This window comes from Eptesicus fuscus, chromosome 11 (genome assembly GCF_027574615.1).
Source record: "Eptesicus fuscus isolate TK198812 chromosome 11, DD_ASM_mEF_20220401, whole genome shotgun sequence".
Lineage (NCBI taxonomy): Eukaryota > Metazoa > Chordata > Mammalia > Chiroptera > Vespertilionidae > Eptesicus > Eptesicus fuscus.
The window spans coordinates 3,760,986-3,786,670 of record NC_072483.1 but is presented as its reverse complement, the minus strand read 5'-3'; positions in this window follow the sequence as shown (position 1 = coordinate 3,786,670).

Sequence of the window (25,685 nt, the reverse complement as noted above, 5' to 3'; positions counted from 1 at the left end):
AGAAACATCGATGAGAGAGACATCGATCAGCTGCCTCCTGCACACCCCCCACTGGGGATGTGCCCGCAACCAAGGTACATGCCCCTGACTAGAATCGAACCCGGGACCCTTGAGTCCGCAGGCCGACGCTCTATCCACTGAGCCAAACCGGTTTCGGCCAGAATGGGCTTTTTAATTAAGAAAATAAAGATTCAATGTATAATTTCATAACCAATGAACATATCTTTTTTAAAATTATGGTGATAAAAGTTATTTTATGACTTACAAAAGCCACATAAACTAATTTTTAAACTAAAGAAGGAAAATTATATGATCATATCAATTAATGCAGAAAAAAAATTTTGGTAACATTTAAAATTTATTGAAAATTTTAAAAATCTCCACAAATTAGGAATAGAGAGAAATTACCTCAACTTTCTGAAGAGTATCTACAGAAGTTCTAAATATAGCATCCTACTTAATGGCAAAAGACTAAATGCTTTTTCTCTCAGATGGGGGCAAGACAAGAATTCCTGCCTCAACATTCTCATCCAATACAGTACTCAAAATTCTAGCCATTTAATTAAGGTAATAAAAATAAATAGAAGTATGTAGATTGGAAAAGAAGAGATCACATTAATGTGTGCATAGAAAATCCAATGAATCTATAAGAGAAATAAAAAAAAAGTATAGGATTAATAAGTGAGGTTGGCTAGGTCACAGGATCCAAGATCAGCACACAAATATCAGTTGCATTATTATGTACCAAAAATGAACATGCAAGAATCAAAATTAAAAACACAAACACAGTAATTATAAAGTAAAGGGAATAACTTGGTATACACTTATAATATTTATAGAATATGTATGCTGAATATTACAAATTGCAAATGAAAGAAATAAAAGATGACCTAATAAATGGAGAAACATCACATTCATGGATTGAAAGACTCAACATAGTAACTATACCAATTCTCACCAATATTTTAAGTTTAATTAGGACTCCTACTAAAATTTCAGTAAGATGTTTTTATTTTAGATAAACACAAGTTTACTGAACATTTTATATGAAAAAAGCATTAGAATAACTGTAATAATTTTGGAATAAAAAGAAAGTGGGAAAATCACTCTACCCTAAGGAAGACCTAAACTTTACCTGGCTCAGAAGATACTGCTAGAGGGAGAAACATTGTGAGTCCATGAAGACAAATATGCTCAATGAGATAAATGTGCTCAACTGGTATTTGTCAAAGGTACAAAAGCAATTCAGTGGAGGAAAGATAGCCTTTTCAAGAAATGGTGCTGGGGCAATTAACGCTTCATATGAAAGAGATAGAAAGAAAAGCAGCTTTTGTAGAGAGTTTGGGCCAAAACCACGATTGTATTAGGTATAAGGGAGAACAGGGGCAAAGCATTTGAAAGCCACATGTACCGAATACTGTTTAGAGCAGTTGTATTATGGGGGCCAGAAGGAATTGTGAGAGTGGCAGGAAAATTTAGTAGGGTTAAGACAGTAATACTAATAAAAAGAAAAAAAAAAAAGAACACCTTTATTTTCATTTAGAAAATAGAAAATAAAGATATCATGCTATTGTATGTATTAGAAGTAATGCTTATAAACATTTAATTAATAGAACCTGCTTTCTCCTACAAATTTCTACTATACACATTGTTATTATTATTGGATTTAACTACTTTTAAATTATTGTCTCATCTGATAAGCAAAATATTGTTTAATTCCTGCTACCATGGTTTTTCTTCCTCATAGTTCCAATGTCTAGCATTGCCAACCATATGACTGGAATTTGAGAAATATCCATTACATGCCTCACATTAATTGAAGCCAAGTTACTAAACTACTTAATTTCAGTTTTAAGGACTTTGTGCTTGTGCCATGTAACCTTAACAGTGTTGCTTAAGCAACTTTCCTGCAGACATTCCCCAACCCCATCCAACCCCAGCCACAATTCTTACTCTTTTTTTGCTATCTAAAGACAGGTTCAACATAACTCTCCTTTAAAATTAAATCCCTTAATTATTAACAAAGTTCAACACATTGTTTTCTCAGAGAAATCTAGTACTTAACCACCTCCAACTTACTTACTACTTCTGGAAATGCCCTGGAGACCTCCCAGTGTTCATGGATTCTGTTTACTGAGCGAGATTATATATTCTCAGTGAGGGAAAGAGTAACTTCTATTCCTTCTCTTCCTCTGTATTCATCTCAATTCCTAGTATTTCATCAAATAAACAATACTATAGTTATTTCATACACATACTAGATCATATTTGGTTCTGTATTAGAATGTTTCCAGAACATAGAATTCCAAGCCTTCAGTATAATTATAATTAGTTTCCCTTCTTGGATAATTTATCTTACCAATAATCATTTTACTCTAAATTTCTATAGCTTAGATGCTAGACTGACTACTCACTTTATAATTAAAGGACATTTAAAACAGTTACTTCTAATCTGGTTAAGATATATAGATAGATAGATAGATAGATAGATAGATAGATAGATAGATAGATAGATAGATACTAGAGGCCCGGTGCACGAAATTAATGCACAGGGGGGGGGGGGGGGGTGTCCCTCAGCCCAGCCTGCACCCTCTCCAATCTGGGATCCCTCTCACAATCCAGGACTGCTGGCTCCCAACTGCTCGCCTGCCTGCCTTCCTGATTGCTCCTAACTGCTTCTGACTGCCAGCCTGATCAACCCCTAACCACTCCCCTGCCAGCCTGATTGATGTCTAACTGCTCCCCTGCCAACCTTTTTGCCCCCAAATTCCCTCCTCTGCCAGCCTGGTCAGCCTTAACTGCCCTCCCCTGCAGGGTTGATCGCCCCCAACTGCCCTCCCTTGCAGGCCTGGTCCTTCTCAACTGCCCTCCCTTGCAGGTCTGGTCCCTTCCAACTGCCCTCCCCTGTTGGTCATCTTGTGGTGGCCATCTTGTGTCCACATGGGGGCAGCCATCTTTGACCCCATGGGGGCAGCCATCTTGTGTGTTGGAGTTTTGGTCAATTTGCATATTACTTTTTATTAGGTAGGATAGAGGCCTGGTGCACGGGTGGGGGCTGGCTGGTTTGCCCTGAAGGGTGTCCCATATCAGGGTGGGGGTTCCTTTGGGGCCTAGGGCGGCCTGGACGAGGGGCCTATGGTGGTTTGCAGGCCAGCCACACCCCCTGGTGACCCAAGTGGAGGCCCTGGTATCTGGGATTTATTTATCTTCTATAACTGAAACTTTGTAGCCTTGAGCGGAGCCAAACCTCCTGCTTGCTCTGTGGCTGCAGCCATTTTTGTTGGGATTTATTTATCTTCTATAATTGAAACTTTGTAGCCTTAAGCAGAGGCCAAGGCAGGCCAGGGTGTGCAGAAAGCTTGGCTTCCTCCACCGCCAGGGAAATTCGAGCCTCCTGTTCTCTCCAGCTCCGTGGCTGCTGCCATTTTTGTTGGGATTTATTTATCTTCTATAATTGAAACTTTGTAGCCTTGATTGGAGGCCTGGGCAGGCCAGGGTGTGCGGAAAGCTTGGATTCCTCCATTGCCGGGGAAACCCAAGCCTCCTGCTCACTCCGTGGCCACAGCCATCGTAGTTGGGTTAATTTGCATACTCGCTCATGATTGGTTGGTGGGTGTGGCTTGTGGGTGTAGTGGAGTGATGGTTAATTAGCATATTGCTCTTTTATTAGATAGGATATATATACACACATACATATATCCTGTATAATAAAAGCCCAGAGACCGAAAAGGTAGAACGAAAAGAACAAACAGTATGACTAGCATGACCACGGCCACTTGCCCCAGCCGGCCCCGCCACCCAGCGGGGACCCCCCACCCTAATTGGGGGCCCCTATCAGGGTAGGCCTGCCGAATCCCACCTGTGCACACGGCCTCTATCCTATATAATAAAAGGCTAATAAGCAAATCAACCAAATGGCTGAATGACTGGCTGCTATGACGTGCACTCACCACCAGGGGGCAGATGCTCAATGCAGGAGCTTCCCCCTGGTGGTCAGTGCACTCCCACAGGGGGAGCACCGCTCAGCCAGAAGCCGTCGAGCTCACGGCTGGTGAGCGCAGTGGCGGTGGTGGGAGCCTCTCCTGCCTCCGTGGCAGCGCTAAGGATGTCCAACTGCCAGCTTATATATGTATGCATATTGTATTTTTCTGTGTGTAAGGTGCTATTTTTCCTAAAATTGTTAGACTGAAAATCAAGGGGCAGCTAATACATGGTCATCAGCTGAGGAGGGAGCCACGTGGGTGCATAGCTGCCCATACCTTGTCAAACTGGCTTCAGCCACGTGGGTGCATAGCTGCCCATACCTTGTCAAACCAGCTTCCTCCAGTCATGAACCTTATTGTCACTGACGTCAGCTGATGCAGTAATTGGAGGCAGAGGTGGAGAGTGTGCAGCTGCAATAAGAATTGGAGCCTTCTGAGCCCATAAAGATATCAAAAAATAAAAGATAAAAACCGGGAAGTGATTGTCTTACTCTGCAAAATTCAAATGGAGTGTAATCAGTTATGCAAAAGAGCATGGAAATATAGCTGCAGAGAGACAGTTTGGACCTTCTCCCACTGAGTGTATGATCAGACAATGGATAAAACAGGAAGAACAACTCCTTAAGGTGCCAAAAAGGAAGAAGGCCTTAAGAGGAAAACCAGCAAAATGTTTAAAATATTGATTTCTTAATTTTGGGTTGGAAAAGTGAGGGGCGTCTTATACATGGGGGCATCTTATACATTGAAAAATATTATATATATATATAAATATTTATATATATATATAAATATATAAATTTTTCTTGTGCCTAGCCACATGCCTTTGAGTAAGCAGAAATAGCTAAAGATAGCTAGTGGCTGTTTGAGTCTCTTGCTCCATAATGATGTGAAATCCTTCCTAGGGAGAGAATATCTTAATGAATATTTAGGTTGTTTATAGATACACTTTTTTTTTTTTTTAAATTTCTTTATTGATTAAGGTGTCACATACTTGTCCTCATCCCCCCATTCCCATCCCACCCCTCTCCCCACGCATGCCCCAATCCACTGTTGAACTTAACCGTTGGATAGGCTTATATGCATGCATACAGGTCCTTTGGTTGAACTCTCCCCCTCCCCCCACCCTCCCCCTACCCTCCCTTATCCTCCCTCTGAGGCCCGATAGTCCGATCGATGCCTCCTTGCTTCTGGTTCTGTTCTTGTTCCTCAGTCTATGTTGTTCATCATTTCCCCTAGATGAGCGAGATCATATGTCACTAGATATATACTAATAAGAACTGAATGTGAGACGAGCAATAATAGTTATGCTGACAGGCAAATGAATCAATCTGTAGCGAGCTTCCCCCTGGACCAACAGTTCTTTTGAGACCCAATTTCAATGTCCAGTAGTTCCTTATGTGTACATGTCAGCACTGACCCCTCAGCTCTGGATGGTGGACAAATGGTGGTAATGGAGGTCCAACTCCCTCTGGTTTGGTCTCGGCCGAACCCAGGGGCACGGCGTCACCCGGACTAAGGGGCACGTGGCCTCACCCATACCCAAGGGGCGCGTGGTCTCACCCGGGCCTGGGACCCAGCCACACCCGGATGGATCCAGGGGCGCACGGCCTCACCCGGACCCAGGATCTGGCTTCACCCGTACCCAGGGACGCTTGGCCTCTCCCAGACCCAGGGGCACGTGGCCTCACCCGGGCTTAGTTGCACAAGGCCTCACCTGGATCCAGGGACACATGGTCTCTCCCGGACCCAGGGACGCTTGGCCTCTCCCAGACCCAGGGCCACTTGGGCTCACCCGGGCCTAGGTGCACGAGGCCTCATCCGGATCCAGGGACGCATGGTCTCACCTGGACCCAGGGACGCTTGGCCTCTCCCAGACCCAGGGGCACGTGGCCTCACCCGGGCCTAGGTGCATGAGGCCTCACCCGGATCCAGGGACACATGGTAGCACCCGGACCCAGGGATGCTTGGCCTCTCCCAGACCCAGGGCCACTTGGGCTCACCCGGGCCTAGGTGTACGAGGCCTCACCCGGATCCAGGGACACATGGTCTCACCCGGATCCAGGGACGCTTGGCCTCTCCCAGACCCAGGGCCACTTGGGCTCACCCGGGCCTAGGTGCATGAGGCCTCACCCGGATCTAGGGACACATGGTCTCACCCGGACCCAGGGATGCTTGGCCTCTCCCAGACCCAGGGCCACTTGGGCTCACCCGGGCCTAGGTGCACGAGGCCTCACCCGGATCCAGGGACACATGGTCTCACCCGGACCCAGGGACGCTTGGCCTCTCCCAGACCCAGGGCCACTTGGGCTCACCCGGGCCTAGGTGCACGACCCTCACCCGGATCCTGGGACACATGGTCTCACCCGGACCCAGGGACGCTTGGCCTCTCCCAGACCCAGGGCCACTTGGGCTCACCCGGGCCTAGGTGCACGAGGCCTCACCCGGATCCAGGGACACATGGTCTCACCCGGACCCAGGGACGCTTGGCCTCTCCCAGACCCAGGGCCACTTGGGCTCACCCGGGCCTAGGTGCACGAGGCCTCACCCGGATCCAGGGACACATGGTCTCACCCGGACCCAGGGACGCTTGGCCTCTCCCAGACCCAGGGCCACTTGGGCTCACCCGGGCCTAGGTGCACGAGGCCTCACCCGGATCTTGGGACACATGGTCGCACCCGGACCCAGGGACGCTTGGCCTCTCCCAGACCCAGGGGCACGTGGCCTCACCCGGGCCTAGGTGCACGAGGCCTCATCCGGCTCCAGGGACACATGGTCGCACCCGGACCCAGGGATGCTTGGCCTCTCCCAGACCCAGGGCCACTTGGGCTCACCCGGGCCTAGGTGCACGAGGCCTCATCCGGATCCAGGGACGCATGGTCGCACCCGGACCCAGGGACGCTTGGCCTCTTCCAGACCCAGGGCCACGTGGGCTCACCCGGGCCTAGGTGCACGAGGCCTCACCCGGATCCAGGGACCCATGGTCTCACCCGGACCCAGGGACGCTTGGCCTCTCCCAGACCCAGGGGCACGTGGCCTCACCCGGGCCTAGGTGCACGAGGCCTCATCCGGCTCCAGGGACACATGGTCGCACCCGGACCCAGGGACGCTTGGCCTCTCCCAGACCCAGGGCCACTTGGGCTCACCCGGGCCTAGGTGCATGCGACCTCACCCGGATCCAGGGACACATGGTCTCACCCGGACCCAGGGACGCTTGGCCTCTCAGACCCAAGGGCACGTGACCTCACCCAGGCCTAGGTGCACGAGATCTCACCCGGATCCAGGGACACATGGTCTCACCCGGACCCAGGGACGCTTGGCCTCTTCCAGACCCAGGGCCACTTGGGCTCACCCGGGCCTAGGTGCACGAGGCCTCACCCGGATCCAGGGACACATGGTCTCACCCGGACCCAGGGACGCTTGGCCTCTCCCAGACCCAGGGGCACGTGGCCTCACCCGGGCCTAGGTGCACGAGGCCTCATCCGGCTCCAGGGACACATGGTCGCACCCGGACCCAGGGACGCTTGGCCTCTCCCAGACCCAGGGCCACTTGGGCTCACCCGGGCCTAGGTGCACGAGGCCTCACCCGGATCCAGGGACACATGGTCTCACCCGGACCCAGGGACGCTTGGCCTCTCAGACCCAAGGGCACGTGACCTCACCCAGGCCTAGGTGCACGAGATCTCACCCGGATCCAGGGACACATGGTCTCGCCTGGACCCAGGGGTGTGTGGGCTCTCCCAGACCCAGGGGCGCTTGGCCTCGCCCGGGCACGGGATCCAGCGTCATCCGGGTCCAGGGGCACATGGCCTCACCCGGACCCGGAGTCCGGCCTCACCTGGACCCAGGGGCATGTGGCCTCACCTAGACCCAGGGACGTGAGGCCTCACTTATACCCAGAGGCGTGTGACCACACCCGAGCCCAGAGGCGCGCAACCCCGCCCGCACCCGGGTCTCAGCGGAGCCCCGTCTTCCCGATCCCAATTCCTGCCGGTCAATCCCCCCTCAGCAATTCCCCTGGCCATCCTTCCAGAGCTCCAGTATGGCTGCTGCAGAACTCGTCGGGCGGCGGCTCAGCGAAGCTCCGGTGCGCCCGGTGCAGGGTGGTGGGCCGGTCTGGCGTCGCTGCGTCGGCCCTTGGGTCTGCATCGGTGGCCGGTCGCCGAGCATGCGCACCTGGCCGCTTCCGGGGCGTTGAGATTCTTGACGGACTCGAAGGTCAGCAAGCGCGGAGTCTCCCACCCCATGTCTCATAGGGGCTCGTCTGTCCGTGCTTGGCTGCCAGTGGAGCCGTCCCCTCAGCCGGAGACCGCCGGGGGAACTGCGCCGAGCACGTTCTAGGCCGCTGTTGTATCGCCTGAGCCATAGTTCTTTTGTGTCGCCTGAGCCGTAGTTCTTAAGGTGTGGTCTTTGGGTCACCGGCATCAGCATCATCCCGCATACCCCTCTTTTATTCTAGTTGTAGAGCATCTACTCAGCCAGCCCTATGGTGGTCTTGGATGGTGTCTGCTCTGCTCTCTTGTCGTAGTCTCAAAGTTGTTGTGGTAGGCAACAATCAGGCTTCCGCCCTATGCCTCCATCTTGGTCCTCCTTTGTATAGTTAAGTCTTGATTGTTGTTGGTGTCACTGGGGGGCTCTCTTTGTCTATAAAGGAAGAGTTGCTGTGCAGGAGACACGTTTATGGGCCGGGTCTTGGTGCAGCAAAGCTTTGGCGCTCACTGAATATTCCTGTTGAATGTGTCCCTTATGCACGTGGTTGAAATCTGGTGTCATCTCCCACAGACCACTAGATGCCCTCGTTTCTGGGTCTCCAATGGGGTGTAGATCAGCTACTGCCTTAGGCACTCAGCAAGGATTACAGCAAAAACTGTAGTTTCTTCCTCCTGTCTGAGTGGCCCTGGAGCAGTCCGACTAGAACAGCAGTTCATCTGGTCCGCTGCCAGAGGGCAGGCCACCCACATGCATAAGCCGTTGCTTGGGGTGCAGGTGTGCCTGCAAGACTTGCGGGGCAGGTCTTCAAAACGTGCGGGGCGGGTCCCAGGGGGGGGCGGGGTCTCAGGGCGCCAACAGGCCATGGTGCGGCGAGCCGAGATGGCTGTGAGTCTGGTCCTTCTGCCTTCCACGTATCTAAGTCCCCTCGTTCCGCACTCCAGCGCAGCAAACACTGATTGCTGGGCGCACCTCCGCAAGAGTCCCGCCTCTCCCCGCAGGCATCTGGGTCTCCCGCGGTTCGCCAGAAGATGGATTTCAGGGTGATGGAGAGCTAATCTCCCCTAGGTTTGGAACAAAAGCCCCTTTCCCCCGCCACCAGCCAGACCCACGCGCCTCCACACCTCATCCCCTCCGATTTCGCTGGGTGCGAGGCAACAGAACAGCCTTTAACCTCCGCCACCATCTTTTTCAAACTTCCCAATTTGTACTTCTTAATCCCTTCATTTCAGTCAACTCTACTGAGGTCTAGCGCCGCCGGGAGGTGCACGGAAAGGGCGCCCGGGCCTCCGTCCGGTGCGTGGTGCGCGCGTCCCGCGGAACCAGGCGCGCGAGGGCCGCGCGGCGGGGACGGGCGCTGGGCGGCCGCCGAGCTCCAGGCACCGCCATCGCCGCGTTCCGGGCGTCGCCGCCGCGGCGTCCCCCCAATTTGTACTTCTTAATCCCTTGAATTCAGTCAACTCTACTGAAGTCTAGCGCCGCCGGGAGGTGCACGGAGAGGGCGCCCGGGCCTCCGTCCGGTGTGCGGGGCGCACGGCCCGCGGCACCAGGCGCGCGGGGGCTGCGCGGCGGGGACGGGTGCTGGGAGGCCGCTGGGCTCCGGGCGCCGCTGCTGCGGCGGCGTCCCCAGCGTCCCGGGCCGGGCGGCCTGCGGGGGCGGCGGAGTTGCGAAAGTGAGTGAGTTTCCCAGGGTTTCGCCCGGAATGGGGTTCAGTGCAATCGGAGCCGGCGCTCAGCGCACTCCGGAGCCTTTATCTCCTTCCTGCCAGTGAACGCCGGCCAGGTCATCAGCCGCCCCTTCCTCTCCGGTTCCATCCTCCCCGCAGGCGCGTGTGCTCGTTTTTCCATACCTCAGGCTTTTACGGCTTCCCCGACTGTCCCCGTGGCCTTCTCCTTCCCCCCAGCTGTGGGCATTTCAGTCCGCCAGCTTTCCTGTGGTTCTGGACGATGTCCGTTCTGACCTCTAGTTGTATTTTTGAAATTGTTGTGCCCGGCTGCAGGTTAGGTGTTTAACCTATGGCGCCATCTTGGTTCCTCCTATAGATACACTGTTTATTGATGATGGGCAAGGGAAACAAAATAAGAGCTCATTAGGTCTACATAGTAAGTATCAGGCATTCATGAGTTATGCCTTTGTATTTTGAAATGGCAAATGAGTAACAAGGAGATGTGTAGAGAATGTAAAGAAAGAGAAATAGCAAGATCCAGAAAAAGAGGAATTGATAAAATAAACTTCATAAAAATTAAAAATGCTTGCTCAATGTAAGATCCCTTTAAATAGACAGGTTTATAAGGAGAAAATATTTGCAAAGCACATATCAAGCAAAAACTAGATCGAAGAATTTATTAAAAAACTATAAACACTCAACAATTTTTTTTAAATGAAAGAAAGGAAGACAGAAAGAAAGAAAAATGAGAGAAATAAAATAATAAGAAACATATAAACACCAGTAATCCAACTAAGAAATGAGCAAAATACATGAATAAGCATTTCATTGAAGAACATTTACAACAGAAAAAGATGTGGAACGTTGTTGGCCATTAGGAAAATGCAAACTCAGTTTGCAATTATTTACTACTACACAACAATAAAAATGGCTTAAGAAATAGAGGTAACACCAAATCTTGGTTACTCAATCATGCAATACTTAGATACACACACACACACACACACACACACACACAAAAATAAATTTAAAAAAAATAAATAAAAATTCCAAGTGGATCAAAGATATGCATAAAAATTATATATCTTGTATAAAGTTATTAGAGGCAAAATTCTGATTACTTGGTGTCCTAAGATCAGGAAGCAAGAGAAGAAATTAAAGATGTATAAAGCACCAACTACCAGGGTTGACTACATTAAAATGAGACAAAGGATTATACCATTGCTCCACAAAGGGCTGCCTAAAATTGTGAATAGACAAGACAAGCAACTCAGCTGGGAAATTAAGCACATTATAGGAATCAGAAAATAGCCAATAAATATATGAAAATATGATTTACTTCACTTTAAGTCTGGAAGTATAAATTAACATTTTTAGACATCAACATTTGTTCTTTGGCTATTTTGCTTTCTGTCCTATAGATCTCTGGTTTCACTGTATGCAGAGCCTGCAGGCATGTGCTAAACTTTTTGGTTTATATAAAAGAACGGAAGTATGAGAAAGTTAGTATCCATGCCCTGGGCCCTTGAGCACAGGGAGCAGCTGGTGGTAAATAAATAACCCCCTCTTCTGTTCACTGGGTAGACAAGTCTCAGCTGCATCCTCTATCGATCCCTTCTCTATAATACCTAGTAAAAGACAGGCATAGTCACATCAACTGATTGTTCTTGATGCTGTTTCAACAGCAAAAAGAATCCCCAGTTTGGGGTGTGGTAAAGAAGGAAACATTGTTAAGTGCACAAAGCTCATTGGTATACAGCATGACTAGGAAGCAGCTCAAGTAAGAGGCAGCCAGGCTGTGGAACAGCACACTCGTGAGGTTGCCCTGGGGTGCGGCAGCCTGCTGGCAGGTCCCTCTCTGGATAGACAGCTCTGCTCTGCTTTCTCTGCTCTGTTTGCCTACTCCAGATCCCTCCCCTCTGCTTGCCAGGCCTGGCTCTGGGCTGTGGAGAAGTCTCTGGTGGGTCAGCTCTAACCAGGGAAACAGTCTTCAGCCCTTGGTGAAAACAGAAAGTGCTCTCTCTCAGAGAAGGCCTTGCCCCTGACCCCTGGTTGCAAATGAGGACTCCAAATTCTCCCAGTTTGGTCCCAAAAGCACTGTCCTGATTAATCAGTATGGAGCCACTCTGACTGGTTGGTGAAGATGTTGATGGGGAAATAGCAGTGCAGCTTTGATTGGGCCAGGAAAGTCTCCTCCCTGTTGGCCACAATACTGTTTCAGAAACTACTTTATAAGGGTTGATTCTTGGCCAGAGCACAGTGCAGGTTGGCGGTTCAGTGCAGAGGCTGATACTCAGTGCAGGCTTCTCTCTGAAGTGCTGTTTGAGTGAGAGGTTCCTGTTTATCAATGACTGTTGGGCTCTGTTTAGAAAGTTGAGCACAGTTAGGCACCAGCAGTGCTTATCAAAAGGCATATTCAGTCTTGGGGTCAACATTGCCCACAGTGGTAACCAGTTGGATAACAAATCTGTGGACAAGCTTATTGCACATAAGCCTTTTTTTCAGTCTGCCTTTTCCAGGAACTTAGCTAGAACACCTGTCTGTATTACAATGAAACATATATTAATTTTATATCTACAACTATGTTTAATTGGTTATAAAACTATCTATACAACTTTATTCAATATGAAATGGATATCGAATGCCTACAATAAGTTCAAAATTATGCTGGGCATGCAAGACTAACATAACAACAATGAAAATTTGCTCTCAAAGAGTTTACACTCTAGTGGAGAAAGTGTGCACTAACAAAGCATCACACAAAAACAATTTTGTTAAATGTGCAGGGCAAGTCTATAGAGTAGTAAGATGAGAATAATAGATCTAGTCATAGAGACCAGGGCAGGCTTCTAGAAGAAGTGGTGATTGGACAGAAATATGAGGAAGAGTAGAGGTTATTTAGGCAATGAATATAGTGTTAGGGGAAGAAAGGGCATTTTTCCTTTTTATTGACTTTATCAGAGTGGTACTGGCTAACAAAATTATACAGGTTTTAGGTGCACAATTCTACAACACAACATCTGTACACTATATTGTGTGTCCATCACCCCAAGACAATTTTCCATTCATTACTATTTAAGCCCCATGCCCTCCTCCACCACCCCACCCCCAGCAATCATCACACTGGTATCTGTATCCATGAGTTTGTTCTCTTTATTTTTCATTTTTGCTCAATCCCTCCACCTCTCCACACCCAGTCCCCAATACACGCCCCCACACACAAGTGATGCTGTCAGCCTGCTCTCTATGAGCCTGTCTCTATTTTGCTTGTTAGTTCATTTTGTTAACTAGATTCCACATATGAGTGAAATCATATGATATTTGTCTTTCTCTGACTGGCTTATTTCACTTAGCATAATGCTCTTTAGGTTTATCCATACTGTGAGATGGGGATTTCAGAGATAACAAAAGGTGCAAAGATATCGGAGATGAGAGACTCATGATACACAGGACAAACAGAAAACAAAACTAACAAAGTAGCTGGAGCCAGGAATCAGGGAGCGCTGTGCAACTTAAGACTACAGAGATGAATAAGGCCAATGACAGACAGTCCTTGTGGGCCATGCTATTAGTGTTGCTGTTGTTGTCAGCATTTATCTTAGGAGGCGTGAAATTGAGTGAAGCAATTTTTTTTTTCAGAAAGAGAGGGCATTATTATATTTATATTTTCAAAAGACCACTCTGACTGCCATAGCTAATACTTGTTGAGAGTTTACCCTGTGCCAGGCATTGGCCTAAGCACTATGCATGTATTACAAATTGCATGCTCACAACAGCTCTATAAGGTTTGTGTTGTAATCCCCACCATAAGGGTAAGGAGATTGAGAAACACTGCACTTACCTTGTCCAAGTGCATGCTTTGCATATGGGCAGAGCAAACTCCAGCTGTCTGACTTCAGCACACACCGTTGACCCCCAAACTAAACTGCCCCACAGTGTAAGAAAAGGGAACAAGAGCAGAGTGCATGTGCGTGCCAAGTTAGAAGGCTATTTCAGCCATCCAGGGGAGGGGAGATGCGAGCTTTGTCTAGAAGGCCAAGGTGAGATGAACAGAAACGGATGGATTATGGTTCTCAACTGAGAGAAATGTTGCCCTGTACTTCCACTCCAGTCCATTTGACAATGTCTGGAGTAATTTTTGTTTGTCAGACTTGGGAGGAGAACTAGTGAGTAGGTGCCAGGGATGCTGAAAATGCATAGACAGCCCCAACTCCAGCCAATAATTATCCAGATCAAAGTGTCAATGGAGACAAGGATGAAAAACCTGGTGCAAAGGAATAATTTAGAAGGAAAATTGATAACACTTGTGGTGGGTGGAGTATGTGGGGTGAGAGAGCAGATGTCAGGATACTGTAGAATAGAAAAGGCTTTAACAACACTATAGGAAACACAGAAAAGTACTGGGTTTAGGGGATGAAATGTCAGATTAGTCATATGAATAGAGTTGCATGTGGTAACTAGGTTTGGGTTAAGTCTGGAGCACATAGGAAATTTTGCATTGGAGATGTATATTATGAGTCACCTGGTAAGATGATATTTGAAATTATGAGCACACATATTATATCCTAGGGTTAGAACATAGAGTAAGAGAAAAATAATGTTTTAGGACTGAGCCTTAAAGGGTCCCACACAACATTTAATGACCTATAGCAAAAAAAGAGAAAGACAGCAAGAGTTTGAGAGAAAAAAGAAAAAGATCAACGATGTAAGAATAAAAACAAACAAACAAACAAAAAACATGTGATGTTCAAGAAGCCAAGGGAGAAAAATGTTAAATATGGTGGAGTCACTGATGAGAAGCTAAGGAGGTAAAAATGGGGGACCTGTCTCAGGATCATGGAGATTATTAGGCCCTCATGAAGAGCTAATCTGATGAGAACTTCTTGGATTAGTGTGGGGGTAGACATTCTCTCTCTCTCTCTCTCTCTCTCTCTCTCTCTCTCTCTCTCTCACACACACACACACACACACACACACACACACACACACACCATTCCAAAAGAAGAATTCTGTTAAATACATTTTTGAGTACTATGTGGGTGACCATGTTCTAGATTCTATACATGCAAAATGATGAATGTTCATCCTAATACTACAAGGCATATGTTACTGTCCTCATTTTACAGAGATGAAATAAGTGATTTGACTGAGGCAACATTAAAAGGTACATTTTGGAACCTGGTTTCTAACCCAATGAACATAGGCCCCAGTGCCCACATTCCCTCTGTTACATAGCCCATTAAGGAAGGGCTCCAAACTCAATGGAATTTGCTTTTGTTGACTTGAATCTTATTTGTAAAATTTGGATTCATCTCACTCAGATACAAAATTGTTTTCAGATGTTTTTCTCTTATGTTGTAAGCAAGGTTGACCATGGGGCTATTAATCATTGCTGCAACAGATGAAGTTGACTTGTAAAAACCAATCTCCGTTTTCCATTTGGAACCACACTGTGGACTGAGATACCATATCACAGAAGAAAACAGATTGTCCGTGTTCCTGGTGAAATTGCTTTACAAAGGCATCCCTCTCAGCAGTTCACAAGTTTGAATCCATTCCCACCAAATGTGATCCTCATAGTCGTCATGTGCAGTTGATCTTTAATTATTTTTAATTATTATAGTATATTAGTAAATGACATTAGAAAATAACACTATAACTTTAGTACAGATACATTATACAGTTAAATATGGTGTACACTGATTTCATACTTCACAATGAGAAAATACTTACTAAATGAGTGAAATTGCTTTCACAATTTCATCTAACTGCCCTGTCTTTATTCAGCTGGCCTGCTCTGGTCCAAATCCCACCTTTCAGTTAGAAATACTTTTCTAAAAAGCATATCAAATTACTCTGCTCTACTGTGTAAAATCTTTAAATGACTTCCCATCACCAACAAGGCAAACTACTTGAACTCTCCTTATTTCAAGATTACAAAGCTAATAAAGTGGCTGAGCTGGGTGTAAACTCCATACAATCAGACATATACTTTAGCTTTCAATCACTAAATTATAATGATTTTCTAAAAGAGGGATTGGTGTAATACATTCTGAGGGCCAAATCCAGCTAGGCACTTGCTTTTGTATGACCTGCAGGCTAACATCTGTTTCTTTCTTTTTTTTTTTTTATCCTCACCCAAGGATATTTTTTATTGATTTTTTGAGAGAGAGGAAGGGAGAGGGAGAGAGAGATGTTGATGTGAGAGAGAAACATCAGTCTGTTGCCTCCTATATGTGCCAACTTGGGCTTGAATCCGCAACCCAGGTATATGCCCTGAATGGGAATTGAACCCAAACGCCTACAGTGTACAGGAAGGAAAATTCTCAACAAACTGAGCCACACTGGCCAGAACTCTACATTTTTTTTTAATAATTGAAAAAAATCAAAGGAAAAATAGAGCTTTATAACACATAGTCATCACATGAAATTCAAATGTCAGTGTCCATGAGAAGTAGCGTTGCTGGACACAGCCACACTCGTGGCTTCTGCATTCCTTGTGGCTGCTTCATGCAACCAAACGTTGGTGGTCACAGCAGAGAGCAGCCCACAAATCCTAAAACACTTATGCCTCGCTCTTTGAGGAAAATATTCCAAAACCTAAATTAAATGCTGGTTTTAGGAAAGAGGAAATTGGAAGCTAGAGAGGTAAGTAGAATCAAGTTGTAAAAGGTCTAATTGATTCACCAAGAAATTTAGACATAAAAAATCTGGGCTACACACATCAAAATACATTATTTTAAAGTTTTTCCTCTTGTAATTTAAAGTCTATAAAATATGTGTGATGTATATCATAATATTGTATATTATAGTTAAACATGTCTGACATATGTATGTAACATCACTTGGATGCACTTTGCTAGGTTTTTTTTTTAATATGTTTACCTTCAAAGCAACATTCTTTCTCCTGAAAATGTATTCTTTAGTAGCTCATTAACATTGACTTTATTTTTCAAATTTCATTTTATTTTTTACGTTTTTAGATTTTAGAGAGAGAGGAAGGGAGAAAGATAGAGAGATAGAAACATAGATGAGAGCGAAACATCCATCAACTGCCTGTCTTGGCGTGTACCCAGACCGGGAATAGAACTACGAATTCTTGGTTCATAGGTCGGTGCTCAACCACTGACCACATCAGTCAGGCTCCAAATTCATTTTAGCCACTAGGCAGCGCCCTGGGCCCTCGCCCCTGCTGCCAGGGGTCCTTGTCTGTGCTGTCACAGCTCTGCTCCTCTGTGTGATGGACAGTTTCAAATTGTCCTGTCAGGATTGATATTCATGACTGAGATCCGGAAAACCTGGGATTTCTTTCTCATTTGTCCCTTTATACCTTGTATCTAAGAAAATGCCCAACATATACTTGGTACTTACTAATACAAGTTTATGAATTAATATTCAAGAAATGCCTCATACACCTTTGACCCAGTTTGATCCTGGCTTAACTTAAAAGCAAAGACTGGGGTCCTTTTTCATAAAAGCCTGGGGATACCAGGAAGTCTTAGTGATGTGTTCGCACCCTTGGAAAAAGAAGCAGCTTGTTGGGAGAGCAACAGAGACAATCTCCGTAAGTGACCTGAGCCTTGTTTAAATTAAAGTCCTTGCACACATGATGGGGGGAGGGGTGTCCATCATAGACATTGTCCTTTACTCAGTCACTCTTCTATTTTGTGACTAGAGACATTTAAAAACACAGTCACTAAAAGCTTAATACATAGGGGAGACACAAATGTCAAGAAGACTGTTTGGGGTATCATGGGCATGCAATATGTATTTGAAAATGGATTTTTAAAATAAAAAGACAAATAAATCATTAATATGGCTTATGGTAGAGGTGTCATAGAGTACCCTGGAAGTTCAGGTAGAGTTAGGGCATCTTCATGGAACTCTATGTAGTTTTGTGATCCTAAATAAAAATATAGGAATTATTACTGACACTTTCTTGGATCCAGGCACTGTTCTAAATGCTTTCCATTGTTTTCTTTAATTTTTGCGACAATCCTATGAGGCAGATGTTTTCCCATTATTCATAGAACTTGTGCCTCCTTTTCCCCAGGTGTATTTCTGCCTCCTGCCTCCAACAGCAATGCTTCCTGCCTCTGTACATCTCTGCCAGTCTCCTGAGAGTCTTTTGCTCATGATCCTCTAGGCCTCCTCTATTGGGTCACACTCTTCATGCAGGGAATCTACACAAACTCCTGCTTATACTAAGGATTAGCTGGAGAGGTCCCCACAGAGACACCAGTGGATATGTCCTTCCATTTCCCCCTTGCTTACTCATTTACCATGTATTTAGCTCCTTTGTGCTAGGCAGTGGTAATTCAGGAATTAAAAATGTGGTCCCTGACACCAGGGCCTTCCTAAGCTCATGAGCAGCCAGTGGATGATAGGTGCTCTAATTGTCATAGCACCATGGGTCACAGGCCACAGCGGAAACTGTCTCTGCCAGCCCCGAGGGGACAGAAGCAGGGAAACTAAGTAGAGAACCTGCAACAGGAATGCGGTGTGCTGGGAAGAGTGTTGAAACAGACAGCAGCACAATCAGAAGCACAGAAGCGTGACCCTGCACACCGTTTTGAGAGTCCTGGAGTTTTATTGGCATGGAGTGAGAAGAGAGGGCAGTGGGAGGAGAACCAGGTCAGTGGGCACAGGGACAGGTGGCGCTGGGTGGTTTGGGGTGTCACAGCAAGGAAGCTAACATGTGGAGCGGGAGTGTGGGATGGGATGTGGGATGGGATGAGCCACGCAGCAGGGTCCAGGGCCATGGCACTGTGTGGGAGACAAGCATGTTACCCACAGAAGGTAAGACCTTTGATGTGTAGGTATAAGATAGCGTGACCAAAGGTTCAGTGAGATTATGGAAATGAAATTTAAAAGGTGAGTCATTATTGTGACATTTGGTTAGCAGTTTACTTAAAAATATATTGTTTCACTGCAAAATTATTTTTAATCGTGTGTGTGTAAAGATGCTATCAGTTTTAAAATATTTTTCTCTTTCTCATTTGCCATATCATTATAAATTGAGCAAATATTTCAAATTTTGGAAGAAGAATGAATTAATAGATTGATGATAAAAGAAAAAATTAAGGATACTGTATGTAATAAGAATGTGTTTTCAAATGCTGAATTTTTAATAAAAAACAATATGCAATTTACTTACTAATAAATGCTCTCTGTAACAGCTTGCTATTATTTTTAAATGAAAAGAGCATTTTTATGAATGAATGAATGAATGAATGCATGTTTGTTTAGCTTTTTATTATGTATTCATTAGGGTGTTACACTTAGCGGTTAGACAATCAAATGCTTTGCATAGTGTCCCCAGCTGGCATCACACAGTCATCACAATGTTATTGACGCTGTTCCTATGCTGAACTTACTTCCCTGGGACTACTTCGTAGCTACCACGTAGTGCTTCCTCCTTTACCTCTTTCACCCAGAGCCCCAACACCCTTCCCCTCTGGCAATGAATGAATCATCTTTAAAAGTTATACTTTTGTCTTAATTTATTGTGGAGTGCCCTAAACACCCACACATAAGGGAGTGCACGGGATGAGGTTTTCCAACCTCAACTTGTTGGATAATTAACTTAAGTTTATAGTTATTTAAGATGACACATTTTACTTTGTCATTTAATTCTTATAGCAAAATTCTAACTTAGATATTATACCTACTTCACATATAGAGTTACTATTTCACATATAGAGGGAGGCTCAGAGAGTTCACTGTCCTGCCCAAAGTCAAATGAACATCTAACTCCAAGGCCAGGGTTGTTCCCGGAGAACATCAGCTCTAGGCAGGGATACCCTGCTTTTCAGCTATAGTTCGAACCAAATCCCGCGCAGGAGAGCATCCTGAGACAGAGAAAACAGTTTCACTTTCTGTAATAAACCTGCACTACCAGAGGCGCTCCCGTGAGAACGAGTCGCCCGTGCCGTGTGCGTGGATGTGTCCCATCACGCAGGGGAGTTGTGTGGAAATGAAGCCTGCTCAGGAGGCGGGTTAGGGACCTGGACACTGTTGTAAGGTGATTCTCAGTCCTGTTCCCAAAATCCACAACCCATAAAATCCCATCAGGTTAAAGCCAGGGAAGGCCTCTGAAACATCTATTCTAACCCCAGTATTCTTTCTGCTGATGAAACCAAGGGCCAGAGAAAGAGAAATGATACGGAATGTTTTATACTAGCCAATTTGGTAAAAATATGTGCTAACCCCTTTCCAAGTCTTTTATAAATAGCATTAGTGAAAGCACAGCTGTGAAGAATGATATTAATCTATACTAATAAAAGGGTAATATGCAAATTGGTCATGACATCCTCACAGTAATAACTGAACAGCAGGCTGCATGGGGCAACAAGGCTGGCAGGGGGGTTAGCGAGGGACAACCAAACGAATGACCAGCAGGCTGCATGGGGTGACCAGGCCAGCAGGGGGGTTAGTGAGGGATGACCACATGACTGACCAGCAGGCTGCGTGGGGTGACCAGGCAGGCAGGGGGGGAGGGGGAGGGCAACCAGGCTGGCAGGGGGGGCAGTTGGGGGTGACCAGGCTGGCAGAGGGGGCAGGGAGGGGTGATCAGGCTGGCAGGCAGAGGTGGTTAGGGGTGATCAGGCTGGCAGGGGCGGGCAGTTAGGGGCGATCAGGCTGGCAGGCAGGTGAGCAGTTAGGAGCCAGCAGACCCAGATTGTGAGAGGGATCCCAAATTGGAGAGGGTCCAGGCTGGGCTGAGTGGACCCCCCGCCTCCCCCCCCCATGCACAAATTTGTGCACCAGACCTCTAGTATCTTTATAAAAGAGGTAGGACCCTGAGGCTGGGAGACTTTGGGTGACTTGCATGGGGTTCACATCCAGTGCAGTGACAAGACCGGGATTTGAACTGCCTGCTTGGTTCTGACCTATGCATCACTTCAGCACTCATTCTGCCTCTAACGTTGCCCACTCCTCCGAGGAGAAGGAGGCCCAGAGCACAGAGTGTGGCAGCTGTCAGGTAAGCCTTCCTCTCCTGGATCAGCTGCCAGCTGCCAACCACCCACAGGAGACCCCCCTGTCTGGGGCAGGAGGGGCTCATGGGCAGGAAATAAAGGACACAAAGAATAATTCTAATTTGCTGCAATGATTTCTTCCTTTTTAAGAGCCTCTAGCAAATGGTGTCCCTGGTGAAGTCCCTGGTGCCCTAATCGCACAGGACTTTGCCTCTTGCTAATCTGAGTTCTGTGTTCAGCATCCCCAGTGACTCAGTCGGTGACCTTGATCAAACCACGGCGCCTTTCTTTACTCTCCCAGTTCCTCCATCCATAATGTGATTATAAATAATACATGCCCCCGAGCTGCTTCAAAGGGGTCACAAAGGCATTAATAATGTAATTATTTCTAAAGTGCTTTGAAATCCTGGAGTGAAATATGATATTAAAAATATCACTGCACTCAAATTTTTTCCTGACAGGCAGACAGAAATGAGAAAACTTGCTCACTGGGTGGAAAATAAGGCTTGTGGGTACATAATTTACCTTGAGAAAAATGCTTTCATACAGGGGTCTCAACCCCTCATTAGTTTTGTTTAAGGTGCTGGGCAGACTGTGAGTGAGAGGCCTCAGTGAGCTGTTCTCTTTTCTCTACACTTGCACAATTATTAAATTTAAAATTAGATGAAGAAATTGAATTATAAGAGTCCCTATACTGGAGTCCCCAGATTAAATACAGAACAAACAACTGCATTTGTATTCTAAAATATACCCCAATAATATTTTATAATATTATTAAACTAGAGGCCTGATGCATGAAATTCCTGCAAGGGGCTTGGCCCTCACAGCCCCGGCTTCACCTGGAAGGTTGTTCAGACGGTCGTTCTGCTGTTCAGTCTAATTAGCATATTAGCTCTTTATTATATAGGATAATATTAAATAATTTATATAAGCACATACTAAGTATTTTATAGGCATACTTGTACTAAAACAATTCATTATGTTTATGAAATTCAAACTTAATTTCATGCTTCTTATTTTAATTTGCTAAACCTGGCAACCCTACCTCAAATCCTACTTATCTATCTAACTTCATTATTTGTCAGTCTGAATTGGTGCAAACCTTTTGTGGAATAATGATAAAAATAGACAATTTCACTGGTTTCAGATAATATAAACATTAAACAAATTAAATCAGTAGTCTCACCAAGTTTTGATTCCTCAAAAACAAATAATAGGTTTGATTCTTCTTTATATTGTCTGGATTCAACATGGAGATTTTTGTAACATTGCAAGCACCAGGTAAATGTTTGTTGAGTAAATGAATGAATAAATAACAAGGTCAGTGAACAGCTTGAATTAAACTGAAGGAATTTAAGGCATTTGGGGAACTTATTATGGGTTATAATCCATTATCACAATAATTCTATATGGTAAATTGGAAGATGATGATTAAATTAGTTTATTAACTTGCTTCAAAAGTTTTTATTAATTTCAACAAACATTTAATTAATGCCTTTTTATGCGTAAAGTATCTTGGTACTGGACCATACTATTTATCATATAGCTAGTTATTTGTTATAACAAAATAACTGCTTACATGTAATCCATTGAAGAGTGAGGCTATCCTAAAAAAGGGAGGGTAAGAATGAAGAATATGCAAAGGTTTTGAAATACATTTTTTCTATCTTTATTGAGATATTAGAGGCCCGGTGCACGAAATTCGTGCATGGTGGAAGGGGTGTCCCTCAGCCAGCCTGCACCCTCTCCAATCTGGGACCTCTCGAGGGATGTCCGACTGCCCATTTAGGCCAAATCACAGTGGGAACAGGCCTAAACGGGCAGTCGGACATCCCTCTCACAAACAGGCAGTCAGACTGCTGGCTCCCAACTGCTTGCCTGCCTGCCTTCCTGATTGCCCCTAATTGCTTCTGCCTGCCAGCCTGATCAACCCCTAACCACTCCCTTGTCAGCCTGATTGATGCCTAACTGCTCCCCTGCCAGCCTGTTTGCCCCTAACTGCCCTCCCCTGCAGGCCTGGTCACCCCTAACTGCCCTCCGCTGCAGGCCTGGTCACCCCTAACTGCCCTCCCCTGCAGGCCTGGTCACCCCTAACTGCCCTCCCCTGCAGGTCTGGTCCCCCTCAACTGCTTTCCACTGCAGGCCTGGTCCCACCCAACTGCTCTCCACTGCAGGCCTGGGTCCCACCCATCTGCCCTTCCCTAAATGCCCCGTCACCCCCAACTTCCCTCCTCTGCCGGCCTGGTCCCTCCCAACTGCCCTCCCCTGCTGGCCATCTTGTGGTGGCCATCTTGTGTCCACATGGAGGCAGGATCTTTGACCACATTGGGGCAGCCATCTTGTGTGTGGAGTGATGGTCAATCTGCATATTACTCTTTTATTAGATAGGATAGAGGCCTGGTGCACGGGTGGGGGCCGGCTGGTTTGCCCTGAAGGATGTCCCGGATCAGGGTTGGGGTTCCCTTGGGCCATGGAGCAGCCTGGGCGAGGGGCCTGTGGTGGTTTGCAGGCCAGCCACGACCCCTGGTGACCCAAGCAGAGGCCCTGGTATCTGTGGTTTATTTATCTTCTACAATTGAATCTTTGTAGCCTGGAGCAGAGCCAAGCCTTCTTCTTGCTCCATGGCAGCAGCCATTTCTGTTGGGGTTTATGTATCTTCTGTAATTGAAACTTTATAGCCTTAAATGAAGGCCTGGGCAGGCCAGGGTGTACAGAAAGCTTGGCTTCCTCCATTGCTGGGGGCAACCCTAGCCTCCTGCTCTTTCTAGCTCCGTGTCTGCTGCCATTTCTGTTTGGACTTGTTTACCTTCTATAATTGAAACTGTAGCCTTGAGTGGAGGCCTAGGTCGGCAAGGGCAGGTGGAAAGCTTGGCTTCCTCCATTGCCTGGAAAACCCAAGCCTCCCTCTTGCTCTTTGTGGCTGTAGCCATCTTGGTTGGGTTTATTTGCATATTTGCTCCTGATTGGCTGGTGGGTGTGGCTTGCGGGCATGGCTTATGGGTGTGGTGGAGTTGTGGTTAATTTGTATATTACTATTTTATTAGATAGGACTAGAGGCCTGGTGCATGAAATTCATGCACGGGTAGGGTCCCTAGGCCTGGCCGGTGATCAGGGCCAATCTGTGAGCAACTGGCGGGGCAATCAGGGTGATCCCCACTGGCACCCACCTTGCCTAGCCTGGCACCATCTGCTTGCTGGTCGGCCCCGCCACTGCCACCGGTTGCCTCTCTCTGTGGGGCCACCAGTGGGATGATCGGAGAGGCGGGGCCTGCTTTCACCTCCTTTGTCTGGCCTGGGGTCTGTGGGCTGGGGGCAGCTCCTGCATTGAGCATCTGCCCCCTGGTGCGCATCATAGTGACAGGTTGTTCCACCAGTTGTTTGCCCCCCTGCCCTGGTTCGGTTGATTTGCATATTAGGCTTTTATTATATAGGATAAATGACACAAATTATATGCATTTTTACTGTGTTAAATGACAATTTGATATATGTATGTATTATGAGTTTATTATACAATCAATTAACACATCTATCATTTATATAGCTATCATTTTAGTGTATGGTGAAACATTTAGGATATACTTCTGTAGTTAACAGCAAATTTCAAGTATACAGTACAGTATTAATCAACTATAGTCATAAGGCTGTATATTAGATCTCCAGAGTTTATTCATTCTACAGAACTGAGACTTTGTATCTTTGACCACCATCTCCCATTCCCCCAACCCACAGCTTCTGGCAACACTCATTTTATTATTTTATGAAACTGATTTTTTTAGATTCCACATATGAGTGAGAGCATGCAGGTTTAATTTTTTTCCCATGCTTGGTTTTATTTTATTTAGAGCATAATATCTTCAGATCTTATACATATTGTTGCAAATGTGATTGAGACATAGGTTGAGTTGATGTCTTGGTTATTGTGAATAATGCTACAACGAACATATAAGTACAGGTGTCTGTTCATGATACTGATTTATTTCCTTTGGATAAACACCCTGAAGTGGAATTGCTGAATCATGTAACAAATATATTTTACTGTTTTGAAGAGCCTCTATACTGTTTTTCATAAGGTTGTACCAATTCACAGCCCCAAAATCATTGCAAAGTAGTTCCCTTTTCTCCACATCCACACCAATACCTACCTTTATTTTTTCTATAATAGCCAATTTAACAATTGTAAAGTGATACCATGTTATGATTTTGATTTGAATTTCAATAATAGTGAAGGTGAGGATTTTTTTCATACACCTGTTGGCCATTTGTATGATGTCTTTTGACAAATGCTTTTCAGGTCCTATGCCCATTTTTAAGTTGAATTATTTGTTGTACTGCTATTGAGTGGTATGAGTTCCTTATATGTTTTGAATATTAACCTTTTATCAGATTATGAATATGATGTAAATTTTGTCCCATTTCACAGGTTGTCTCTTTACACTGTCCGTTGTTTCCTTTGGCATGCAGAAGCGTTTGAGCTTACTGCAACCCCCTTTATTGATTTGACTGCCCTTTCCCTATTGTGTCATTGGCAACTTTTGAAGATTGATTGATGGTAAATGTGTGGGATTATTTCTGGATTCTCTATTCCCTTCTCTTGGCCTATGTGTTTGTTTCTATGTCAGTACTATACTGTCTTGATTACTATAGTTTTGTAGTATACTTTGCAATCAGGTAGCATAATGTTGTAGCTTGTTGTTTGTCTGTGTTCTTTTATTTTTTTTTTCTCAACTGCTTCAATTGCTTTGGCTATTCAGAATCTTTTATGGTTTCAAATGAATTTTAGGATTTCTTTTTCAATTTTATGTGAAAATGCCATTTGGATTTTGTTAGGAATTACATTTTATCTGTGGATT